Source organism: Nyctereutes procyonoides, unplaced genomic scaffold (genome assembly GCF_905146905.1).
Source record: "Nyctereutes procyonoides isolate TBG_1078 unplaced genomic scaffold, NYPRO_anot_genome, whole genome shotgun sequence".
Classification (NCBI taxonomy): Eukaryota; Metazoa; Chordata; class Mammalia; order Carnivora; family Canidae; genus Nyctereutes; species Nyctereutes procyonoides.
The window spans coordinates 25,622,045-25,647,021 of NW_026575035.1; the positions used below are offsets into that span (position 1 = coordinate 25,622,045).

Genomic DNA, 24,977 nt, shown 5'->3' on the forward strand with positions numbered 1-24,977 from the left:
GCGGGCGGTTTGCGCTCCCCGGACAGCCCCACGGCCCGCGCTCTTCTTGGACAAGCAAATGTGAGCCGTGATGAGTGGAAATAAATAGGCCCGCCCCCGTGCACTTACCTCTTCCAGCGCCTTCCAGAACTAGAATTTTACCGCGTAGGTTCTCCGCCGGTTCCCTTCCTTCGCTGTCTCCTCCAACATCTGGCCCCTAAGTCGGCCCGCATGTGTCTGCCCCGGCTAAAAAACAAGACAGAACCAATACAGCTCTGCAATGTGCTATACTCCGAGTTAGTTCGGGCTGGCAGGTTGCATTTGTTCTGTTCGTGATGGACTTTGTCCTGCGCGGGCATCAGGTGAGCGGCGCTGGACGAAGGCCCCTCCAGAGCAGACCCTCCAGAGCTCGGCAGGGCCTTCTGCAGCAGTGACCTAACCAGCATTTAGGGCCGATCACGGGCTGGAGACTGAGACGGTGGAGTGCATCAGAATACAGGTATCAGATGGACCTGGATTCAAATACCACTCCCCTGTCTTAATATGGGCGTAATAAACCTGTATCATCGAGCTGACATCTGGATTGACTTAAATAATACGTGAGAAATGCAGATCTCCTCTTATCATAATTTTCAAGCCTTACATCGAAAGAGAAGGAAAAATGCTGAAAGGACATGCTGATTTGAAAGGCTCCCCACTCCATGGTAAAGTTTTTGTGGGGTATGTGATGTCCATGGAAGAGAGAACTTCTTTCACTGCTCCAAGTTCAATCTTAAGCAGAGGGAAATAGCCTGAGATTCTTGGAATTTTGAGATACGAGATAACATCGGCAGTGTATATTTTTTTCATCATGATCATGAAATGAGGAATTGTGCTTGGTAATGAAAAGTTGAAATGAGTGGTTGGTAGTTGTTCAGAGTAAGACATACGTATTTGACATACATCTTTATGGTAATTTTCATTAAGCATTTTTGCTTATTTTATACGCTTGCAAATGCCAAAATAAGTCTTACTCTGAAAAGTAGTCAGACAGATTCTTGAACCTGGGAGCACTGCATTGTGCAGGCAATCAGCACAGCTCCAGAGGGGCCTTTATACGTGTAACCGTCCCTGTGTCATTTTGTGATAGCAGTTCCTGACAGCCAAAAAGCTTTAGAGAAGGGGCAGTTTGTCTCATCAAGTGCCATAGACTTAAAAGGCTACTTAGGTCAGATCTGGACCCAAAATTTTGATTCCTAGGTGTTTCAGAGAAGAAATTAGCACTCACTAGACACTGTCTTCTAGATGCAATGGACAGAATTTAAAACTGTTGATGTACTTGTGAAGAGCCTTCCAATACATATGGAAATAAATTCTTTTTTTTTTTTAAAGATTTTATTTATTTATTCATGAGAGACTGAGAGAGAGAGAGAGAGAGAGAGAGAGAGAGAGAGGCAGAGGGAGAAGCAGGTTCCATGCAGGGAGCCTGACCTGGGACTCATCCCAGGTCTCCAGGATCATGCCCCGGGCTAAAGGCGGCGCTAAACCCCTGAGCCACCGGGGCCGCCCTGGAAATAAATTCTAATGGTTGGGTCTGCAGGTTCCAGACTGGGCCTGCTCATGAGCCAGATACCCCTGCAGATGAAATGTGTGTTGCCATGGGTGAGTTCTAGACTCCTTGATGTCTCAATTTCCTAGTCCCTAAAATGGGGATGCTGATAGTGTCCACTGTCTCGGGTTATTCTGAAGACTAAATAAGCTGATGCATGTTAAAGACATAGGACAGTGTCTGGCCCACTAAGTACTATGGAAGGGTTCACTATTATTATGTTTACAATTAAGGATAGGAGCTGCAAATTCAGATACCTCCAGGAAGCTGCCTGGTCAAGCCATGTGAGGGAGGTGGGAAGATGAGAGACAAACTACTGCGTGAGTCATGTGATGGACTGCAACCAACTTTGGCTTGGATCTGTGGAGGTCAGGAGGGGTGAGAGGTGAGCCAGCAGCAAGGGCCAGCCAGCCAGAGGTCATTGCTGCCCTGTGGGAATTTGGGTCTATTGTTAGTGAGCTTGCTGCATTTTTCAAGAAGATATGGAAGTCGAAAATGAAATTCCCTAACTTTTAAATCTTAGAGGATAATTAAAAAAAATTTTTAAGTGAAAGGCAACACCACACAGGCCCAACCACACATATTTGTAGGGCACTTTTATGTCAGGACCTTCCATTTGTGAACTCTATTAGAGAAATAGTATAAAGGCCAAGAAATATGTGTAAAGTTTACAAAAACTGGTGCTCTACTTCTTTTGGTCTCCAAATCCTTGACATAGGATTATATTTACAAGTAAGCAATATCATGAAGGCACACTACTAATGCATTAAGATAAGAATTCTGGAAAAGAAAAAGCCCATCAGCCTTTGGAAGCTAAGGCTTGGCCTGATTTCTCCCTAACAGCAGCATCAAGAATTTTTGTTAAACCACACTTAAACATGTATGTGTTGTCATTGTAACAGTGGAAACAATGTAAATAAACATAGCCAAAGTGCTTTGTAAATGTTAATTAGTAGTGGTATAACTTTATTGAGTTTGTCTTTCCATGTTTTTAAAATTTTCACCTTAATATATTTTTCTCAACTGTAGGTAAGGAAACTTCACTATACTAAATGATTGATTATGGTTGGTGTTTCAAATCTAGAAAAGTGCAGAACTACTCCCTCCAATTTTAATTTACTTCCATCTATAAAGGTATCATTGGGTTATACTATATGTTGGCAAGTTGAATTTAAACAAAATATTAAAAAAAAAAGACAGCTATCATTAGGCATTCAAAGCAAATATCGTTTACCAAATAGTCCACTACCATTCAGAAACTCTCACTTCTTACACTGAGTACTTCAGTAAAGCAAATCTTTCAGAATTGGAATTAGCAAACAGAAAATTTCTAGTAATGAACTTTAGGGAGCCTGTTCAATAATCAGAAGCCCCATGTAGCTTTTGTTGACTTTACTTCAGCACCAGGTCACTAGGTGGTATCTCCAGAATCTCAATTGCTGGTTATGAAATGTGATTCTTAGAATTCCCAGGAGTGAGAGATCGAGCTTCGGTTGAACTCAGGGACTGTGATTAAACAAACTCTAAAAACCATCTCGATTCCACTAGAAAAATATAAAAAGCGATTTGAGAATTTCCCCAAAAGTTTTAGATTGGAGAGTATGGGCAATGTGAAGCATTAACTATTTAATTAAGGCATTTCCTTTGTGTACAAAGCTCGCCTCGCCCTCCAAATATACCAACCTTGAGAGGGAGGCTGTTTGTGGCAAATGGCAAAAGAACAAGTTCCGTCATGAAAACATTTATCTAGCTGATAAAAATGTCATCTCGTTCAAGAAGAAAATAGGATTCCTTCAGCTTTTTCCAGTTTCCCATCCAATCAGACGACCAGGTTTTTTTTTTTTTTTTTTTTTTTTAAATAACTCTCAGGGATTACTTTGGCCTTTGAAACAGAATTTTTCATAACTTTTTTGTAACTGACATAACTTGCTGGCTTTGAGTTATCACTTAACCGTAGTGAGCAGGCCTGGACTCCCTAGACACTTCCTCCATTTGGCATGGTTGAAGGTAAGGAGGAGGGACTCAGGCGAACTATATCTAAATTCAGACCTACCCCAACTGTTGACCTGTTGGAGAGAAAATGGAATAGTTGAAATGCATTTCCTATTTCACTGCCTGCTTAATAAGTCAGGGTACACTATTTCAGCAAATGCCTCCAATCTTGGGGGTCTAACATGGTGTAGTCTCACCACCCTAACGATTCAGGACAGCTTGGTCCTCAGAGAGGAGCTAGAAGAGGTTGTTCTAGAAGGTGAGTGTTCATGGAGCCCACTTGAGGATCTTGGGTGGAGGAACAGTGATGAGAGGGCAGGCCCAAGGCTGTGAAGTGATAAAAGCTTCCAGCTGTTGGCGTTGTGTCCAGGGTATGCCCCATCCCTGATATCTGGGAGTCATTCATCAATCAAACCAACCTACGGGAGAATTAGTTCAGGGGATAAACAAGTCTTATCTGGACATGTTAATTTGAGGGTCTCTCATGGGACAAATAGTTGAAGCCCAGCTGTAGTTATGAGGAGCTGGAAATGTAGACCTGTGATGTTGAGTACTCACTCCCCTAAAGTGCCAGGGAGGGTGCAGGGTGGAGGTGTGGGACAGGAACACACCACTGAAGGGGATAAAGTGAGCTAGCCAACATTGGAAAGGCAGCAGGATATGTCCCAGGAGGCGTGACCCAGGTTTGACAGAGTCGGGCTTGGAAACTGAAAGCCTGAGAGTTGGATGGTGCAGATGACTTAGCAGAAGCACCTTCAGTAGAAAAGGAATGGAAACCAGATTGCAAGGATAAAGGAGTAGTAGGTTTGCTTTTCCAGATTTCAGAAGTTGGCCTCCACCAAGTATTAGCATCCCCATCTCTGAAGTCTCAGGATTCTCACCCAAAAAATAGAGATGAGCAATTGCCTATTGATGCCAGGATCCAAGGGGTCTTGCCTCGGATTTCCTACAACAGCTTGTACTTAGATGATGTATGCAGATTAAATTAGTGAAAGAGAATAGTGTTTTATACACAACACATTTCAATCCCTACTGTAGATTCATAAGTGAGATGAAGAGAAGCATTGCACAATACAGTTTTTGCGGGAATAATTATAATACGAGGCCACAAAGTTGAAGTCCTTGTTCTAGTTAGAGAGTGCATATATCAAAAGTTGAATAACAGTACAGGTCTGATGCAATAAAGACCAATCTGTTTTTTGCATTTATGGAGTAAGAAAGGATAGTGAATGTCCTGGTTTGTCAACTTGATAGATAATGTATATAGTGAAAATAAGTGACAAAGGGTAAATCTGAAAAATAGAGAAAATTTGTTGAGTTTTACTTGGGCATCCTGGTGGAGAGGGATGCAGTTCTGAGAGATCATTGGGATAAGAGTGTGCATTAATTCAGCTGGAGGGAAGAAATGTGATTTCCCAGGAGGCGCTTGTAGAATGAGAAAAGTCTGCATAGGCTAGAACTCTGGAAAGCCCCATAGTCAAGGGAACACATTTATAAGCAAGAGCCAGGACTGTGGGCAGTGGGTGTGAAGTCTGTGCACTGCTCAACTCCCCATGGTGCTGGGAATGGTGCCCGCTGCAGTTGTGAGGTGTGCTGACCCTGGGGGGGAAAAAGAAGAGGAGTCAGAGAAGAACATAGTAACAAAAGAAGGAGTGGAGGAAGGTGGTCAAATCTGTCAGAAGAAATTGGGGGTGTAGCAGAGAGCAAATTTTGCCTTCAAGGTGTTAGAAAAGAAAGTCGGAGGAATTTTGTTGTTTTTTAAAACATGGGGAATGTTTTGTGTGAGTGATAGGCAAAGAGAATGGAGGTCATGCAGGAGAAATAAATAGAGAGAAGAGCATGCTTTCCTTGGAGCTTGCAGTTCCAAGGAGACGTGTTCGCTAACAGATTAGTGTTAGCAAGTAATTGGGTGCCCGAGGTCTAGATAGATGAGGCAAGATGCAGACCTTATGTGAAAGAGAAAAACAGAGGCTACAAGCCTCAGAGCCAAGGCATCTGGAGGCCATCACTGCTGTAGCAGATGTCCCAGCCCAGGCTCCGAATGAGTCTGATGTTTCTGGCTCCAAAGGGAGAGAGAAACATGATAGTAATGGTGAGAATTACAGAAATTAAGTTAAGGAGATAGTGGATGTTGAGCAACTAAATGTTTCTATTCACCCATTCCTTGCTTCAATGGCATCTTCAAATAATTTTTAGAAAGTTTTTTTTTTTTTTTAAATCCAGTGGAGTGGTAAATTTACCTAAGGTGATTGTTTAGCATGGGCTAACACAAAATAATAACAAAATACCATAGACTGGGTGATTTAAATGCCATTTGTTTCTTAGAGTTCTGGAGGCCAGGAGGTCCAAGATCAAGTGTCTGGTGAAAGCTCTCTTCCTGGTCCAGTGAGTTAGATGGCTGCCTTCTCATTGCTTCATGTGGTGGAGAGAGAGACCATCTCCCTCCTATCTCTTCCTGTAAGGGCCCTAATCCCATCATGAGCTATCCACCCTCAAGACCTAATTGTGTTCCAAAGACCCCACCTCCTAATACCACTATATGGGGATTCAGGCTCAACATGTGGATTTGGAGGGGAATCAAGCATTCAGTCCATAGTAGTGACCTAGGTTTACGTCATTAAAATGTTTATCAAAAACAAATAGGTTACTGATATAATTTAAACAATTTGGTGTGTTCTTTAATCTGTATGTTCCTTTCTACTCTGAGTTACAATAAACTATTTCTTAAGGTCTGTGGAAGGCTGTTGCATGAGATTGAGTGCATCTGACCAAAATTCAAACCATGGGATCTTTTCCAAATGCAACATGAAAACATTTAAACATTTTAAATAGTCTGCCTTTCTTTCAGGCAACAGAATAGCTACAACAAATGACATAACCCGGTTTTATTGTCTAACTCCAGACCATGCAGTGAAAAACTGAGTTATGTTTAAAAATCATCATTTTATTGTTCCATCTGATCAGTTTGGATCACTGTATCATTCCTCTCCCAGTGATTTTTCTTCTGAGCAGGAAAAAAATGTTTTATGTTTGGATTTTAAAATGGAAAAAAGAAAAACATGAACATCATTTCAGCTAAAGATACTGTAAAAAAAAATTCCTAAGTCTATTAACTTCATTTAACAGCAGGACCAAAAGGCCCTCATTGAACCTCAACTGCTGCAGAATGCTTTATCTATATAATATGATAGATACCCATAATACTTTGTGTAAATGGTTTCCAAGAGTAAGGACACAGATCTTTTATTTTTTTTGTAAGTATTTTTGAGTTTTTATTTTATTTTTTATTTTTTATTTTTTTTTATTTATTTATGATAGGCACACAGCGAGAGAGAGAGGCAGAGACATAGGCAGAGGGAGAAGCAGGCTCCATGCACCGGGAGCCTGACGTGGGATTCGATCCCGGGTCTCCAGGATCGCGCCCTGGGCCAAAGGCAGGCGCCAAACCGCTGCGCCACCCAGGGATCCCTTATTTTATTTTTTAAAATTTAAAATTTTTTTTTTTAAGATTTTATTTATTTATTTCTGAGAATACACAGAGAGGAGAGAGAGAAGCAGAGACACAGGCAGAGGGAGAAGCAGGCGCCATGCAAGGAGCCTGACATGGGACTCGATCCTGGGTCTCCAGGATCAGGCCCTGGGCCAAAGGCGGCACTAAACCGCTTGAGCCACCCGGGCTGCCCTAAGTTTTTACTTTAATTCCAGCATAGTTAACATAGAGTGTAATATTAGTTTCAGATGTACAATATAGTGATTCAGCAGTTCCTTAAAATATCAGGTGCTCACCACAAGTGTACTCCTTAATCCCCATCACCTATTTCATCCATCCTCCCATCCCCCTCCCCTCTAGTAACCATCAGTTTATTTCTCTATATTTAAGACTTTGTTTCTTGGTTTGCCTCTCTCTCTTTTTCCCTTTGCTTCTTTATTTATTAAATTCCACATGAATGAAATCGTATGATAATTGTCTTTCTTTGATTGACTTATTTTGCTTAACATGATACCATCTATGTTGTTGCAGATGACAAGATTTCATTCTTTTTTATGGCTGAGTAATATTCCATTCTATGTATATACCACATCTATTCATCAAGTGGTGGACACTTGCGCTATTTTCATAATTTGGCTATTGTAGGTAATGCTGTTATAAACCTTGGGGTACAGGTATCCCTTTGAATTAGTATTTTTGTATTTCTCAGGTAAATACCTGGTAGTGTGATTGCTGGATTGTAAGGTAGTTGTATTTTTTTTTTAAAGATTTTATTTATTTATTCATAGAGACACACACACACACACAGAGAGAGAGGCAGAGACCCAGGCAGAGGGAGAAGCAGGCTCCACGCAGGGAGCCCGACATGGGACTTGATCCCGGGTTTCCCCTGGGCTGCATGTGGTGCATGTGATCCCCTGGATCACACCCTGGGCTGCATGTGGTGCCAAACCACTGCACTACTGGGGCTGCCTGATAGTTGTATTTTTAACCTTTTGAGGAATCTCCATACTGTTTTCCACAAGGCTGCCCCAGTTTGCATTTCCACCAACAGAGCAAGAGGGTTCCCCGTTCTCCACATTCTCACCAATGCCTGTTGTTTCTTGTGTTGTTGATTTTAGCCATTCTGACAGGTGTGAGGTGGTATCTCATTGTAGTTTTGATTTCCATTTCCCTGAGGGTGAATGATGTTGAGCATCTTTTCATGTGTCTGATGGCCATCTGGATGTCTTCTTTTTTTTTTTAATAGTTAATTTATTTATTAATGAGAGATGCAGAGAGAGAGAGAAACAGAGACAAAGGCAGAGAGAGAAGCAGTTTCCATGCAAGGAGCCTGATGTGGGACTCGATCCCAGGACTCCAGGATCACACCCTGAGCCAAAGGCAGACACCCAACTGCTGAGCCACCCAGGCGTCCCTGGATGTCTTCTTTGGAAAAATGTCTGTTCTTGTTTTCTGCCCATTTTTAATTGGATTATTCCTTTTTTGAGGTGTTCATTTTTTTAAGTTCTTTATATATTTTGGCTACTAACCCTTTATCAGATATGTCATTCACAAATATCTTCTCCCATTCCATAGGTTGCCTTTCAGTTTTATTGATTGTTTCCTTCACTGTATAGAAGGTTTTATTTTGGTATAGTCCTAATAGTTTATTTTTGGTTTTGTTTCTCTTGCCTCAAGGGATATATCTAGAAGGAAGTTGCTGTAGTCAGTGTCTAAGAGGTTACTGCCTGTGTTCTCCTCTAGGATTTTGATGATTTCAAGTCTCACATTAGGCCTTTAGTCCACTTTGAATTTATTTTTGTGTTTGGTTGTAAGCATGTGGGCAGTTCTGTTCTTTTACACGTAGCTGTGCAGTTTACCAAACACCATTTGTTGAAGAGACTGTTTTTTTTCCCATTGCATATTCTTTCCTTCTCTGGTGAAGATTATCTGACCATAGAGTTGTCAGTTCATTTCTCGTTTTGTATTCTATATGTTGATCTATGTGTCTATTTTTGTGCCGGTACCATATTGTTTTTATCACTACAGCTTTTTGATACAACTCAAAGTCCAGAATTTGGGCCCATGGTGTAACGGTCAGCACTCTAGACTCTGAGTCCAGAACTGTGATGTCTCCAGCTTTGCTTTTCATTTTCAAGGTTGCTTTGGTGACTTGGGGTCTTTTGTGGTTCCACACAAATTTTAGGCTTGTTTTTTCTAGCTCTGTGAAAAATGCTGTTGGTATTTTGATAGGGATTTCTTTAAAAGTGTAGATGGCTTTGGGTAGTATGGTATAGACATTTTACCAATATTTGTTCTTCCAATCCATGAGCATGGTCCATTTTTGGTGTCATCTTCAGTTTCTTTCATCAGTGTCTTACAGTTTTCACAGTACAGGTCTATCAGCTCTTAGGTTTATTCCTAGGTATTGCTGTTTTTGGAGCGGCTATAAATGGGATTGATTCCTTAATTTCTCTTTCTGCTGCTTGGTTATTAGTGTATAGAAATGCAATGGATTTCTGTATGTTGATTTTGTATCCTGTGACTTTACTGAATTCATGTATCAGTTCTAGCAATTTTTTGATGGAGTCTTTCAGGTTTTCAGTATAGAGTATCATGTCTTCTGCAAATAGTGAAAATTTTACTTCTTTGCTGATTTGGATGCCTTTTATTTATTTTTTGTTGTCTGATTGCTATGGCTAGGACTTCTAGTACTATGTTAAATAATAGTGGTGAGAGTGGACATCCCTGTGTTATTCCTGATCAGAGAGGAAAAGCTCTCAGTTCTTCCCCATTAAAGATGACATTAGGGCAGCCCGGGTGGCTCAGCAGTTTAGTGCCGCCTTCAGCCCAGAGCGTGATCCTGGAGACCGGGATTGAGTCCCACATCAGGCTCCCAGCATGGAGCCTGCTTCTCCCTCTGCCTGTGTCTCTGACTCTCTCCCTCTCTCTCTCTCTCATGAATAATAATAATAATAATAATAAAAAGATGTTATTAGCTTTGGTTTTTTCGTAGATGGCCTTTATTATGTGGAGGTATGTTCCCTCTAAACCTACTTTGTTGAGAGTTTTTTTTTTTTTTCATGAATGGATGCTGTCCGACAAATGCTTTTTCTGCATTTATTGAAATGATCATATGGTTCTTATCCTTTCTTTTACTAATGTAGTGTATAATGTTGATCAACTTGCAAATATTGAGCTAACCTTGCAACTCAGGGATAAATTCCCATGCTGAATGATTTTTAAAATGTGTGGTTGGATTCAATTTGCCTGTATTTTCTTGGTGAGTTTTTATATCCATGTTCATCAGAGATATTGACCTGTGGTTCTGTTTTTTAGTAGAGTCTTTATCTGGTTTTGGTATCAGGGTAATGCTGCTCTCATAGAATGCATTTGGAAGTTTTCCTGTCCCTTCTATTTTTTGGAATAGTTTGAGAAAAATAGGTATTAACTCATCTTTAAATGTTTAGTAGAATTCTCCTGGGAAGCCATCTGGTCCTGGATTTCTGTTTGTTGGGAGTTCTTTGATTACTGATTCAATTTTTTTGCTGGCTGTCAGTCTGTTCAAGTTGTCTATTTCTTCCTGGTTTAGTTTTGGTAATTCATTTGTTTCTAGGAATTTGTCCATTTCTTCCAGGTTGTCTAAATTGTTGATATATACTTTTTCATAACATTATCTTAATAATTGTTTGTATTTCTGCAGTGTGGGCAAGAGTTTGTGCTGGTCTTCTGCGGGAGGGGCCTGCCGTGCCAGGACTGAAGCTGAGGACAGCTTGACTGAGAAGGACAGTCCTGCCAGAGCACAGGGCGGGTGTGGCTTGGTGTTAAGCAAATTAGGCCACCAGTGTTGGCCTTGTATTGCTTTCTGCAGGTGGCTCTATGTTTATGCTGAGGGGCAGGGGAGGGAAATGGTGTCAGTAAGCAACTTTGTTACCAGAGAGGTGTATTCATGCTTGTTGCCTCTTATGGCTATGCTCTGAGAAGAGTGAATAATCTCCCCACTAATGTGCCCCTAGTGTTCCTCAGATCACTTTTCCATGCTTTTTGCCCACCACCTCCCCACTGTTTGCCTGCCTTCTCTCCAGAGCAGAGCAGTGCCCTGTGGGCTCTCTCCCAGCCAACCCCGCAGACCTTTAAAACTAGCCTCAAGTCCAACTGATTGCGAGCACTCCCAAAATTCAGCTCCTCTCATTTTCTAGGTCAGTGGCTTTGGGGAAATGTTCTTCTTGTGCATTCCCCTATGTGCTTCTCTATCTCACTCTTATCCTCCACCAGAGCTCCCTCCCCTCTGCAGCAGCCAGGCAGGATCCGTTTCTCCCCTAAGCCATGTCTCTGCACTTCCTACCTTCTGCCATGTGGCCTCTTCTCTCCCTTTAGTTGTTCAGTTCATTCTGTCAGTCTTCAGGTTAACTTTTGGGATGTGTAGGATGATTTGATAGTTATCTAGCTGTGTTTGTGGTACCAAATGAGCCTACGATCCTCCTACTCTGCTGCCATTTTGAAAATCCAGGACACAGATTTTAGGATTCATTTACCAATGTCACCTGGATTGTGAGCCCCATGAGTAGTTAGAAGAGGCAGCTGCCTACACACATGGTTTGAAAAAAAACTTGAGAGGTCTCCCAAGGATAGATTTCCCCAACTGCTTGCCAGATCCTGGCATTTTTCAAGGTCTGCCCTTGTGTTAGATCAGCTTAAGCTCCAATGAAAAATCATCTGTTGTGCCCAAGATCGCAAATCCGAGAAAGCACCCAGGAGCCGACACCGATGCAAGCACACGAGGGTTTATTTACAAGCTCAAGCTTGGGTCCAAGTGCACCCGACACAGCGGAGCAGAGACTTGGGCCCCGAGACTAAGAGGTGTAGCAGCTTTATAGGGGCCAGTGGCCAATGGGATACGCAGAAAGTTGGAGTCATGTGGGTCCACTGCAGGTGGCCGATTGAATTACGTTTTACCCTAAAGTATCCATTTGAACTGGCCTATCACTGAGCCGGATTTCCAGTTAGGGTGTGTCCTGGTCTTTGATTAGGGCGGGGCAGTGCCCTAAGTAATAAGCAGGTCAGCACAAGGCGGGTGCAGCCCAAAATAGAGTCAGTCCTGCTCTGCTTGTCCAGGGGTAGGGGATTTTGTTCAATTTCCTGGGTCCCACATCATCCATTTTATCTTACAGGAATGTTGTGCCCTCATATGTTAAATAAGACCACCAAATCAGTCCATTAAATTAGTACCAGAATTCAGCCCCTGGTACAGTGAAAACTTATATGGATTGTGTTTCCAGGAAGGTGCAGCAGGAAGTCCAGGGATGCAGGAAGCCAATGGGCTTCATATATACTACTCTTTCTTCCTGGAATGCATGAACACCTATTGTCCTCACTTGGCCTGAACTCACCTCTGGGAATCCTTCTCCATCTCTTCCCTTCTTCCTAGTTTTTGGCAGATACTTTTCCTGTCTTGACCAGGGAACACATCACATGAGATTAGGATTATTAATTTGTCTCCCTGACAGACCAAGTCCTGCTGGGGCAGAGAAGACAGATTACATCTTTTTCTTTTCTAGGGCCTGCCAACATAAACTATGTTGAATGCATGAATGAGCCAGTTGGCAAAATGAAACTTGAGGGGTGGTGAAAACATGCCCTACCTTCCAAGAAAGCTGCAGACGACTCTCTTTGGCCTGGATTAAGATGATTTCTGTTGGGACCCTTACTGCTTCACATGTATTGATCACTACTCTTGTAAGAGCACTACATAATGTGCTCTTGAACTGCAAGCTTAGGGAAGAAAATTGATGCCTAGACACACACACACACACACACACACACACACACACAGACACACACCCCTCTGGGAGAAATGGGGTAAAGAAGAAAAGAGAACTATGTTGTGCCCAAGATTGCGAATCCAAGAAACCACCAAGGAGTTGACACCAATGCAAACGCATGAGGGTTTATTTACAAGCTCGAACTTGGGTCTAAGTGCACCCGACACAGCAGAGCAGGGACTTGGACCCAGAGGTGGGTTTCAGCTTAATTTTATGGGCTGGTCTAGAGGACCTCCAGAAGGGGTGGAGGAATTTCTCAAGTTCTGTTTATATTCTGATATGGGGCTTTCAGGGGCGTTAAGCTCTGTTCTCATTCTAATATGGGGCTTCCTGCCACTGGCTTGAGCTCTGTTCTCATTCTGATATGGGGCTTTCTAGGGGGTTAAGCTGTAAACTGTTTTTTCCTGTAACTGAAGCAAGGTAAATTTCAGCTCTTATTCACAGGGGCCTGAGATGGCTGTTCTTGTGCTAATGCTGAATTTAAGGTGGAATGGCCTTAATTTTCTCAGCCTTCACAACTAGATGCCAACATTCCAGCAAGTAGAAATGGGCTATCTGAGTGCTGGCTGATACTGTAGTGCAGGGGCATGGAAGAGGTACTAATGAAGATTCTTGCTTCTCGAGTTGGTCCCCTTGGTTTAAGCAAAACATTGGTACACAAAAAGATGGTTTGTTTCCTTCTTCACCCCACATACATGCATCACAGTGCCTATCCACCTGAACTGTTCCCTTCTTTTTTCATCCACTATCCTCCCTGTTGGCTATCATCTATATTTGGCCACCTCTCAAGACAAGCATGGATGAAAAGCTGGTGCAATATTGAGAATTTATTTTTAAAATGTTCTAAAAGCAGTCTCCAACTAGGGATTATAACTCAGGCCCCATGGGAATCCTTACAGTGCTCACAAGGAGCACCAAGAAAACAGGTCCATCACCTGTCATACCATCACAACTTCCCAAAGTTAGTTTTAGTAGTATTTTATTTACTTATACCTCACATTTGTCCAGAAAGGATTTCAAGTGTCTAACAGCTACTTTTAGTGATGGGAGAAGATAAAAATCAATGTCTCCCATCTGCCTTTCCTAAATCTTATATTTTCCCTTTTTGCATTTGCCTTATTTTGTTGGACCCTGGCTCACGGGTGCCAACGTGTCCCGGTGGACGCCTCCGAGGAGGAAAAGAGCCCCGATTAGCAATTACAGGGATCTTTTAAAGGCAAAAGGAAAGAACCCCCCTAAAGGCAAAAGAACCGCGGGAGTCGCATGGCATCCAGGTTGATTTCCGGGAGGGTCAACATGAACCTATTCAGGGGCATTCCAATCAGGGTGTGTGTGGGGGAATGGTTTTCTTTTTTTTTTTTTTTTTTTTATTTATGACAGTCACAGAGAGAGAGAGAGAGAGGCAGAGACACAGGCAGAGGGAGAAGCAGGCTCCATGCACCGGGAGCCTGACGTGGGATTCGATCCCGGGTCTCCAGGATCGCGCCCTGGGCCAAAGACCGGCGCTAAACCACTGCGCCACCCAGGGATCCCGGGGAATGGTTTTCTTATTGTGAACAGAATGCTTTTAGTTGCTAAAATTTCAGGAAGGCGCCTGGATGGGCTGCCTCTGGGTTAGGGCTGGCCCTACTTACAAGGGGGGAGGTTTCTTCAATTTCTGATTATGTTTTTCTTTTAACTCTTTGAACTTACTGAATGCAAAAGAAGAGGAAGTGGAATTTTGTCAGAGCAGAATACCATTTTTTTCTAAGCATGACATCAGAGTATAATCTAGTGCTGAATTTTAGTCAGACATCTGGGTTATTATACTAAGAGTGGGACCTACACAAAGTATCAGATATCTAAGAGTATCTGTCATTTTTAAAGATATGAAGGATTTTGCATCCATGACTGAATTTCCATTTGCCTTTATTCAGTGCAGTAGGTCAAGTTCAGTACTAACCTGGACTGTCTAGAGGCAGCAGGAAGCAAACTAACTTTAATTTGCTAAGGGAAGTCTAAATTGACACTCTAAATTTAAAGTTCTGACCAATGTTCGGCAGAACTTCTCATGTACCATCCTGTACTCTTCTTCCTCCAGCAGGCTTGAGCAATGGGGTCCTGGCTAGGGCAGCAGAAAGTCATCAGGCTGAGGCGGTTGCCCCCTGGCCCTTGGTTCCTCTCTCACTGTCTCAGAATGGCTTTTCATTTTATAACCTTCAAGCCCTACACAGTTGTTTCTAAAAGGGTGTCCTTCTGAATGATATTATGCATATCATGTCTATGCAGTGTGCTATGGTACCTCATGGCCAGTATGGACTGTGTACTTGTGATATGATTCCAGTCACACTGGGAATAAAATCCCACTGAAGGCATATGACTGCATGACTTCCCAGTATTTTTGTGCGAGGAAGAATTTTAGTGAATTTATGTTTTGCCTAAAATGTATCGACAGGTCTAGTTGTGAGGCTGTGTGCTCAGTAGTTAGGATCACGGACCCTGGAACCGTGCTGCCTGCATTTGAATTCTCCCTGCACAATTTATTAGCTGCATGTCCTTGGACAAGTATCTTAAGTTCTTTGGCTTCAGTCTTCTCCTCTGTAAAATAGTGCTCACCGTTTGTTGGGAACTATTTAAATGTTACTTGCTGTAATTAGCACTAAAATTATCATAGCCATTGAAGTCTAGAGGTACAGATGTCAATTCCAAAAGGTTCTCTCTCTCTCTCTCTTTTTTAATAAGGCAGGGTATAACATTATTTACAAAGATTATTAAAATGATCAACTCATGTCTCTGGAAACTAAAACCTTACTTTTGTTAAGGAAACATTGGAAACGCTCTTAAGCATGACTTTACTAAGGTTGCGTCTGAAATGATTTAATGTCCAGAAAATGTTATTGGTTTCTGACATACAAGTTTTTACAGTCTGAGAATGATATGACAGTCAAATCATTAGCCTAGAGAGTAGGTTTAGGAGATTGTAACATTTTGATAAGATTTGTAAATTTACTTTTTGCCAGGGTAGAGTCACACTTGTTTTGATATTATGGTCATTCTGCTCAGATCTTGTTCTGATCCCACAGCCACCACTCTGTTTTAGCAAGCAGCATTGTATAATAGAGAAGGGGAAATTCTTCAAAGTCCCTGCTGATTATAATACAGAAAGAGTTCCTAGTTCTGGCAGTGAATGTCATAGGTTAGAACAAACTTTTATGTCACTTAAAACCATAGATTGTAAATTGTACATTTTTTCTAGATTCTAGTTTGTATTTGTAAAAATTCTGAGATTTATACTGTGGGAAAATGCTCTCTTCATCTTTCCCTTGGGAGGTATGTGTAAGGAAGAAGGAGAATCTTAAGTCATGTGTGTGTGTGTACACTGCTGTGGAAGCCTGAAATTCTAGAGTTCTTAAAGATAAAAGAAGATGGAGACAGTAAAAAGATTCAGTAGTTGTCAGAGCTGGAGAAGGAGGAATGAATAGGTGGAGCATAGAGGATTTTTAGGGCATTGAAAGTATTCTGTAGGATACTAAACTGGTGGATACATGTCAACCTGTGGAGTGTACAACACCCAGAGTGAACCCTAATATAAACTATGGAACTGTCAGTGTGGGTTCATCAGTCATGGACTGCACTACTCTGATGGGGATATTGATAACTGGGGAAACTGTGAGCAGGGGGTATATGAGAACTCTGTACTTTCTGCTTAATTTTGCTGTGAATTTAATACAGTTCTAAAATATAAAGTTTAATTAAAAATATAAAGTAAATAGAAAAGATCCCTGAGGAGGTACAATGTAGGAGTCCCTGACCTGGGTCTCTTTATAAATGTGATCGGGCAGTCATCAAAATCTGAGATGTGAGGAAAGCGTATACAAATTTATTTTAAAAGTTTAAAAGTTTAGAGCCCGCTGCTATAATGCTTTTGACTTCTCAATGTTTTCGACAACTTTGATCAATGTTTTTGACAACTTTGATCAATGTTTATGCTTACTGATTTAATGTTTTCCCCGTGACTTTTAAGCTCCACAAAAGAAAGGATCATCCTGTCTTTGTCAACACTCCATCCTCAGCTCACAACACAGTTTCTGGAATGTAGGAGATTCTCAATAAGCATTTGTTAGGTGAAATACCTAAGAACATTACCATTAACAACAGTGGCTTCATGCAGCATTTCCTGCATGCCAGGCTTGACAAAAGGTAGGAAGACGTCCATGTGCACGGATCCTTCCAGCAGATTTGACAGCTCCCTTGGGATGCAGACATTGTCTTTACTATTCTGTCATTTTACAGGATCAGCTTGGAGCCTGCTCCATGCTGGGACAGAGGCAGGGAAGACACTTTCTTCTTGGAGCTTGCATTCCGATTGATGACGCACTCAGTTCTGGGAGAGAAGAAGGTTTGGGATGGGAGGATGTGTTTGTTTAGATCGAATGGTACCATAGGCCCACTGAGGCAGAGATGTTTGTCATGGGATCTGAATGACCAGAGGAGCAGGTTTCTGAGGTTTAGGGTGAACATGCCAAGCAGAGACCAAAGGTAAGGGACAAGCACGGTGCTTTTGAAAGGTCCAAAACCAGATCAGGAGAGAAGATAGGCAGGAACCCAGGGCAGAGATGGGGTGGTGGTGTTCAGAGTGCATAGACAGCCATGGCGACCCAGCAGGACATCCGTGACAGAGTGACAAGGAGATCTTGCACTTGGGGGTGGGGAGTGCAGGTGCAAGGCAATGCCAAGAGAGGAGAGGAGACAGAAATCTGGTCTCGGGGAAGTGCATGTGGCATGGTCTCCTTCCAGACCCTTCTTCCCACTACCCAGAGTTGTTTCCCGGACCCCATCAGCCCTTGCCTTCTCCTTCCCTCATTGCACCCAGGCAACCTGGTCTTCATGCCTTTTGTCCCTTGTGTGGCTTTGCTTTTGCTTTTGTTTTGTTTGTCTTAAGCCAAGACTCCCCATCTGCAGGCCTTGTCTCCAAGCCCTTGTGTTGCCCTTAAATGCTAACGTTGGAAGCCGTTGGAAGCCGAGAGCACTGTTGGAGAGAGTAGACTCCTGGCCATTGTTTCCGTAGAGGAATAGAGGAGTCCTGGGGTCTTTGCCTCACAGAGGAAAATGATGATGCCACTCACTCAGCTGCTTGGGGATGTGAGAAGAGGAAACAAGAAAATGGCGTAGCCTTAGAAAGTCTTCTTTATCTTAAAAAAAAAAGTGGTAGAAACTTTTACTAGAGAAGTAACAAATGAGATAAATATTTAAAAGTAATTTACTAGTTTGGGGGAATATTCACTCTTTGGGGTCTAAGGGAAGTTTCACCTCACAAATCATTGACTGACACAATACCATACTTGCTGTTGGAAGGAAGGTTGATAAAGAATTTTATGCCTCTTATTCTTGCCTCTAAGAGGTTGTTTATTCACAATACTTTCTCTCATTTTTCTTTCAAAATAGAGTTTGTGCAAAAAAAAAAATCTGTTAATGCAAGTTAACATGAAAGTAGATTTTTCTTGTGAGTTGTTCCCATTTCCATCTCTAATCTAATCATTTTGTTTTCTTTTCCCATAAAGTTATACTATGCCTTTTCCTTTTAAAAAATACTGTATTTAATTATCCTTGAGTAATCTCATGGATTTTAATATGCCAGAAGCATTTTGAAAAAAGCAAGCATCTGCCTTGGTTGTTCATTATGAGTCTTGCTGCATTTCAGATTTTCTGTAAACTTCGCAGAATTGAAAAATAGGGTAGAATTTAGTAGAAAAATATTTTGCAAATATATTTTGTTTAGGGCTTTGCAAATATATTTTGTTTAGGGCAATAATAATAATGGGTACAATAACTCATTTTTTAAAAAAAAATGACTGAATCTGGAGATAAGTAGACACAAATTTCCCTTTTATTTTCAAATATATGTTATTTCTAAACTCCAAACCCCTTTATTTGTATGTTCTTTTTTTTTTATTTGTATGTTCTTTCTCCAGAAAGATACTCCCTGTGTTGATTTATCTTGTAATAAAAAAACTTTTCCTGTTTAAGAAAAAATAGGCCATATGGAAGCCAAAAGAGTGCAAAATAGAAGATAATGCTCATAGTTCTTTTGGCATTATTTATTTTGATGCAGCATTTGAAATTGCACAGGCATGGCATCATTGAAGGCCATGAATCAGAGTACCTATTTCTTTCTGAAACAGGTTTCCTAAGAAAGTACATGATCTTGGGCAAACCACTTATGTCCAGGCTTCCAGGGTTTTCTTTTTTCTCAACGTATAAAATGAAAACTATACCCAATAACTGCAGGGGGCACTGCTGAATGCTGGTCATTGCTTATCCCGGAAGACTCTTGGGTCTTGCCCCAAACCTTTGATCTTGTTAAACTCAATGATTATTCCTTCTGAGGAAGAGGAAAACCAAATGTTTTCTGTCATAGTATTCTTTGAAGTACAGTTCTTTTCTAGAAATATCAACATGTTATCTATGACTTTGTACCTCGGGTTTCTTCATTTTGTGTTTAAGGTAGAATGATCATCATCGCTTCCACTGTGAAAGTATCCCATGAGTGATTAAGTGGTGGACTCTGTCTCCCTCCAGCACCTCCCTAACAAGGGCCTTTCCTCTGGAGAATTCACTCTTGCACCCATTCTCAACCACACATTTTAGGTGAGAGTAATTTCATTCCTTCCTTCAGAGGGCCAATATTTCCACTAATCCTGAAAATTATCAGCTGATGTACAAACATTTATTACTCATAGTTATTATATTTATCAGAATAGCAATAAAATCTCATTTTGTTCCTTGGAACTAGACTTTAAATGTTCTTGCCTCAAGTATTATTTAATGAGTCCTTTCATTCAAGTCCTTTGATAGGTACAAATAATCAGCATTATATTATTGGTAATGAAGTCAAAACAGTGAATTCTCTACGTAGAGTGAGGACAGGTTTCAGAGAGTGTGTAATACAGTGATCAACAATATGTTAAAAATAAAAAAAATAACATGTTAGAAAACAGTTTGTTCTATCTACAATGAAATATTTTGTGCCACTGAAGATCTTGATGGTGAGCCCAGGGCTTTCACTGGAGACCACTTGCTGAGAGAAGTGTGTCTTGGGTGTTTGTTCATTATGCATCATAGAAACATTGCAGTCTGGAGTATTTCAATTATTTCAATAAGCAAAAGATACATAATGAAGATATTTTAAGTCTAACAGTAATATAATTTTTCTTATTAATAGAAGAATAGTAAATGAGTCTGTTTCTCAGGTGTTTTAGGTACTAAAATATAACTTTTTTCTACATGTATCATACTGTGCTATAAAATTGACAGCAACATAATAAAGGGAAACAATGTGGAATGATGGTTTCTGACTGCAGGAGAAAATTCTGTGCTGCTTAATAAGTCTTCTCTATGAACAAGCATACTGTTTATTGTGTGTTCAGACACTCTTCTATCTTTTATTACTAGAAGCTAATTGTATTTGTTTCCTTGTAATATTGATGCAATTAGGAGTAATGCTCGTGTAAAAGGAGATGGAGGGTGCAAAGATGGACTACAATAAGAGGAGGACATCACACAGGCTATCCAATTGCCATATTTTCTGTTTAATGTTATGCAAACCGTCCAAGGCCTTGAGGCCTCTTTGCTACTCACAATGATTTTGCATTGTGCTTGTAACAAATGGGGAAGAAGCATACAAAATCCATGAATGAGATATAGTATGAGTGTACTACGATGATCTGGAAATTCACAAACATCATGAAAAAGCCTAAGTTGTCAAGGAGAAGTGATTAGTTTTTGACTGGTAGCATACTCATGCATTTTGGTTCTTTGGCCCTTTCACATGAATCTTTCACCTACTGACACAGGAAAGTCATGTCTCATTGAGATGTCTTCTCAAGAGCTGACAGAGGACAGTACATTTATTTATCAAATATATCTACTTCCTGCTAGAAAAAAAAAAGCCTTTTAAAGATTTGGTCTCATAGGACTTTACAGTTTGTGAAAGTAAGAGTATTTGAGGAGAGATTTCCAAAAAGGTGAATTATGCTATTATCTGTCCCAGCAACAAATGCTTATTAATTTGTTCCAAATTTATTATTTTTGAAAGAGAATATATTTATTTAGTTTTAAGATTTTATTTATTTATTCATGAGAGACAGAGAGAGAGAGAGAGAGAGAGAGAGAGAGAGGAGACACAGGCAGAGGGAGAAGCAGGCTCCATGCAGGGACCCTGATGCGGGACTTGATCCCGGGTCTCCAGGATCATGCCCCGGGCTAAAGGCGGCGCTAAACTGCTGAGCCACCCAGGCTGCCCTGAAAGAGAATATATTTAATCAAAGTCCATCTGTCTGCCACAAGGACAATCACGACTTTGGAATTGCAAACACCAATCCTCCAAATCTTAGCACTATAATTGATTTAAAATATTTCAATTCCACCTGACCAATTCCTTTCCAACGAGACTACTTCTGAGCCTTACTGATCATAGATAACATGAGTTGTTTTACGGTGATGTTATAGTAGGACCCCAGCCATCTGACTGATTAAACTCTTAAAATTCAGAATCCTATTCCCTATGGAATTTCTCTTGGTTGGCAAAAGGCATGGAGAGTGCCTTTCCCCTAAAAATCAAATATGTATCATATTTCAGTAATGGCCTCCATTAGTTTATCCTCTGTTTATCCTGTATTGAAGATAGGAGAGTAATACTTCTATGCAGTTTAATTATCATAATGCATGAATGTGAAAGCATTGAAATGAAGAGTATCCTGTTATCTTTTTGTTTACTGACTCTTGGTGTGAATGCTTCAGTTTTAAAGGGATATGAACACCCTAGGAAGCCAAGCAAAAATATCTAGGCAGGATAAGTTATATGTTTTATATTTCTTGTGTCATGATCCTGAGCCACTTCATTCTCTATTAGTAAAAGCATTAAGTGTTACTCAGCTCAGCAACATAAAGAGGTTTTCTGCTATGACTAGTGGTTACTGGTATTTCAAACTTATGTACACCATGGTGAAAAAAATAAAGCACTTCCCATTTTTATGGTAGAGGTGTGTATGGCCACTGAATGCCAGCCAGGTAGTTCTAGACACCAATTACTTACGGCTTAAGAACTGTATCTTTCGGGATCCCTGGGTGGCGCAGCGGTTTGGCTCCTGCCTTTGGCCCAGGGCGTGATCCTGGAGACCCTGGATCGAATCCCACGTTGGGCTCCCGGTGCATGGAGCCTGCTTCTCCCTCTGCCTATGTCTCTGCCTCTCTCTCTCTCTCTGTGACTATCGTAAAATAAATAAAAATTAAAAAAAAAAAAAGAACTGTATCTTTCGGCAAAGTAAACTGGGGTGAAATGGTCTCCAACTAACTATTCTGCTTTTAAATCTATCTGGATACATTTTTACCAAGAGGAAGCCTATAGCCATAGTTATGGAATATTGAATTTTTTAACTCAAGTTTTATAAAACTTCATACATATTTGAACATTGTCAGTTACCTGAATGATCAGCCACTGCAGATCTGAGAATGCTGTGCTTTTTTTATAAGTCAATTTGCTTTATCAATACAAAAATCTTAGATTGCGCTGCTTCTTAAATTGAGTATAGAGGGAATGCTCAATAGGGAGCATGTTTGACATATTCAGGACATTCATAAACCACTATTCTAAATTTTCTGCCTGTAAGGAAAATTTAAAAAGGATAAGGTTATGTTAACTCTGGAAGATGGTTGTTGGTGATATTAGCTTCGTGGAGATGTAGATGTCTTGAAGTGTTGGCTAGAAGGTACTAAATTTAAGCTATAGAGTGAAATTATTTTTATTTAACATACTATAAAGAATGAGCATATGCTAGATGGATTATTCAGCATAATTCAATAAATAGGAGAAATTATTGAGTAGCATCTGTCAGTATTCTTATGTGTGGTGATTTACTCAACAAATATTTGATCAATGACTGTCATGAGTCCTACACTATAGTAAGAACAAGAGAAGAGAATATGAATAAATTCTTTAAGGAGCTTGTAGTCTACTGAGAATGGAAGTAAGCCTACCAAAAGTTATGGTGAGTCCTGTGGTTGGAGGGAACTAGCAGAAGTACTTTAGCCAGATATGTTGGATCACAACGGGCTACTCTGTGTGACTTTAAAACAGAGAAGCTAATTCTTTGACCTTCTTGCCCTTGAGAACTGGGGTTTATGGCCCTTTCCTTAAACCTGGGACATCATCATGACTGCTCTAACCTGGTGGGGTCCTGAGGCCACTCTGAAGGTCAGGTAGTGCTGCTCAGCTTGTGGAAACTCTTGCTCAAAGTGCAATGGGGCCTTTATAAAGGTCTGGCCTCCCTGAGGTGTGTGTGGGCACTACAGGCAATAATCTTCATGATGCCAAAATAATCATCATCATCATCATCATCATCATCATCTCCATGATGCCAACTTTTCCATCTTTTCATGGAGGCCCTAGACGCTAGTGGGAAAGGACAAGCCAGTCATGCTATGTTCTCCCCAAATTTCTGACCCTGAAAGTCATGATGTTTTAAGCTGCTAAAGTTGGGGATGGCTAGTTTTGTAGGCTTTGCACTGAATATTTTTCATGAAGTGGTGGTAGCTAAGGATGCCCTGAAAGCAGCTGGGTGAGGAGTGAAAGGAGGGTGCTGTAGGCAGGAGCACCTGTAGCAAAGGCTTGCATTGAAAATTAGTCTTATATTCCTGCACCTCTGTTTTCTGTTTTCTTTTTTTGTTGTTTATTTTTGCTCTGGCATAATAAGTATATTTTTGAGCTGAGGTCCTTGCAATCATGGGGACATACATGTATTCTTGGCTGTCTGAGACTTTTCTATGAGAAAAGCTGCATATTTTTTTCATTCTGTTGGCATTCTGAACTACGTACTTTCAGTGCTCCTCACAATTTACCATGCAAGCAGATCACTGGAGGATGTTGTTACAAAGCATGTTCTGAATCAGGAGGTCTTAGGAGGGCCTGCGTTTCTAACACATTCTCCAGTGAGGACAATGGTAAGAGTCTGGGGACAACACATCGAGTGGCAAGGGTTGAGGTGCCACTTTTCAAGTAACATCATTACTTGCTTTGTGTTTATGATCCATGATGCACTGCTAGAATTGCCACAGTTGAAAAAAGGATTAGGATGCCTATTATTCAGAAGCCCTTTGTCATTGACAAGTGCCTTTGTCAATGCAGAAAAAGTAAAATGGAATTTATTGGCACACATATTCAGGAAAAGTCCTGGCTCCAGGGTGGATCAGAACTGGAAGCTCCAGGCCATCAGAACTCTCCACCTCTGCTCAGCCTTCATGTCTATGGGCTTAGCCTGACTTCCTCAGACACACAGCTTTTTCCCTGTAATGAGGAAGGTCACTACTCAGATTTTACTACATCCTCCATTACTGTATCATCTCTGTCAGACCTGTTTTTTTTTCTTTTTTTTTTCTTTAAAAGAGAGAGAGAAAAAGAGAGAGGCAGAGACACAGGCAGAGGGAGAAGCAGGCTCCATGCAGGGAGCCCGACGTGGGACTCGATCCCGGGACTCCAGCATCACGCCCTGGGCGGAAGGCAAGCACTAAACCGCTGAGCCACCCAGGGATCCCCCTGTCAGACCTGTTTTGATTCTTTTCCTCACTCTTACCTTTTGGTGTCCCCTAAACTGGGATTTTGTGATAAGTAATTTGAGGTAGATAGGAGGTTCCCTCTCATACCCCCAGGAAACTCACCCAGGTGTGACGTGGACTTTTCCCAGCCTGATCAGACTGTGTTATATTGTGGCCTTTCCTTGTGGCCTTGCCTAGGGAACACTTAGACAATGATTTATGATGTGTGTGTGTGTGTGTGTGTGTGTGTGTGTATTTGGGTACTATGAGGGACTATAAACCAATGACCATAAAATATTAACATTTATCCATAATCTGATAACAATATTATCTTTTTTCCCTTTTACTATACCCCTTTTTGTTATTAGTGCTAATTTATTTAAAAATTTTTCTGTGTTTTCTGTTTTAAGTGACATGGTGTTTTAAAATCACCTCAGAAGCAAGTCTGGTTAATACCTCTGAGATAGAAATAGAGATTCAGCAAAAACTAGTGAATAACATAAAAGTTATTCCTAGGTTGTAGCTTTTGCATGCTTTTTAAAATCTCAGAACTGTA

The 24,977-nt window shown here is 41.0% G+C and overlaps 1 protein-coding gene and 1 long non-coding RNA gene across 2 annotated transcripts in view; one reads left to right on the top strand and one right to left on the bottom strand.

Moving 5' to 3' along the window:
- Positions 1-2,509, bottom strand: part of LOC129505354 (uncharacterized) — a 34,130-nt gene extending 31,621 nt beyond the window's left edge. The window contains exon 1 of the long non-coding RNA XR_008663512.1: positions 109-2,509. This is a non-coding gene — a long non-coding RNA (uncharacterized LOC129505354). The remainder of the gene's footprint in view (positions 1-108) is intronic.
- PXDNL (peroxidasin like) overlaps positions 1-24,977 on the top strand; it is a 428,332-nt gene that overhangs the window by 330 nt on the left and 403,025 nt on the right.